The sequence below is a fragment of the Ranitomeya imitator genome, chromosome 2 (assembly GCF_032444005.1).
Source record: "Ranitomeya imitator isolate aRanImi1 chromosome 2, aRanImi1.pri, whole genome shotgun sequence".
Lineage (NCBI taxonomy): Eukaryota > Metazoa > Chordata > Amphibia > Anura > Dendrobatidae > Ranitomeya > Ranitomeya imitator.
Window position 1 is genome coordinate 421,830,325 of NC_091283.1, and position 2,026 is coordinate 421,832,350.

The 2,026-nt window shown below is 45.9% G+C and overlaps 1 pseudogene; it reads left to right on the forward strand.

The window, feature by feature from the left end:
* The first annotated feature begins 505 nt into the window (after positions 1–505).
* Positions 506–712, forward strand: LOC138668189 (U2 spliceosomal RNA; annotated as a pseudogene).
* The last annotated feature ends 1,314 nt before the right edge of the window (positions 713–2,026 follow it).

Below are 2,026 nucleotides of genomic sequence, written 5' to 3' on the forward strand. Positions count from 1 at the left end.
ATGGCCGTGCGGTCATGCGCAGTTTATATAGCAGCAGCACAGGAAGTGGCCACAGCACTTTTGCCCTTCTAGGACCTGCCAAGAGGACCAATGGAATGTGCTGCAGAGCCTGAGCACATGACCCTCGATCTCCAACAGGAGACCTTACGCTGGGCATGCTCAGTACATGCAGACAAGGACTTAGTCCCAGAGAAGTCCGCTCGCTGCTGACCAGCACTGACTTTAATGGCAGAGACTGGAGAAGCAGCACTAACTCTCAGAACAGAGTGAGAATGAGCAAGATGCTGGGACTGACGTCCTTGCTGAGCAGGCTCCACTGCGGCTGGACAAGAATGGGAGACCGCAGCGGAAGTGGCTCGAGATTCCCCCTGTGCAGAAGCGGGAACTCGACCCCTAACAATTATAATGTAAAGATAAAAAAGTTAAAAAGAAAATGGTGATATTGGAAATAGAAAATATAATCACAAAAAATGGTGGAATGCACGATGATGGATTTGAGTCTTTTATTCTTTTTTAATGGGAGTCTAGGACTTTGTCATCTGAGTGTTAAAAAAAAAATCTGTTCTTATCAGTATAATATCTCATACGTCCCCTATTTGGGGACCATATATTAAATGGATTTTTAGAACAGGTAGATGGAAAAAGAGCTTGCTCTGTCCACTCCATGCATTGACCCCGTTATTGCAGTATCTCTGGGAACAGTGCACCCCTTCTCTGATCCGGTTTCTAAAAACAGACTGAATTGAAATCAGCGCAAGTTGTCTTTTAACCCTTTACGTGAATTTATTTCAGGGTCAAAGAAGCACATTTCCCAGGCCAAATATAGCATTTTGCTCGATTTCGCTTGACCATTTGCAACATTTCCTGTGCCTTGCCTTCACCTACGTATGTCAAGCATTGTATTGCATCCAATATGCAATCAATTAATCAATCAATCAGTCTTTACTGGTTGCAACAGGTGTGTTAAGATGTAGGCCTGTATTAGGCCTTTGTTACGTTGTTGCAAATATACTGTGCTATCTACAAAATTAGGCCCTGTGCTGTCAGGACTTGGTGTTTAAATGGAAGTATTAAAATAAGTTGTTCTGCCATACATACCACATTTGGGACCGCATGACTTCTTTTGTAAAACATTGTCTCTCTCTTGTGGACCGCTGACTTTAAAATGCGGTGTAGTATATGCATTTAATAACCCAAAAAAAGGAAACATGGTGCCTGTGCTGATCTTGCATGTGCTTGTCTTGTCCTTCGACACCTGTGTGAGTAGTATTCTAATGCTATTTACCAACCAGGTGCGCTGTCTGCAGTTAATAGAATCTGTGCACGGAACCCTCACGTGTAACCACAATGGGGCCTTTATCCATTGTCTCCGGAACTCTCACGTGTCACAATGGGCTCCGGAACTCTCACATGTCACAATGGGCTCTGGAACTCTCACGTGTCACAATGGGCTCTTGGCCTATAACAGGCAGTGTAAAATGGCTGCCATCTTCAGTCTGCTACTGGAGCAGCAGCAGACCACATGGGGGGGGGGGTGCGCACAGCTTCAGGAGAGCTGGGAAGACAACTGCTCACCTGTCTGTTTTTTTTTTTTATTTTCCCTCTCTTTCTCGCATTCCCTTGCACACTTTAAAACAACAGGGGGATGTTGGGAGTGTTAAAATAGGTGGAGTTATGCAAATTCAAAACGCGTTGTGCACAGCTTGAACACACACAAAGCAGAACTGTCATTGAGAATGCATCCAGAGTTTCTAGAAATGTCTTCCCTTGGCAATTTTTTGCTCTGTCTCCACAATGGGTGTCGGTTTTTGGCCTTGGTGCGGCAGAAGTGGCAAACCATTTCTGGTTATCGCTTCTCGGCCGACTGGCTAAGATCAAGTGTAGTGATCTAGCGGTTGCTGCCTTTGTCTTGGCCTGAGGTGTCTGGGGTACCCGGCTTGTTGGCCTTGGGGGATTGCTCTCTTAGCAGAGGGAGCTCCGCCCCCTTACTGCTATCGGCAGGTCGGCTTAGTCCCCAGACAACGAG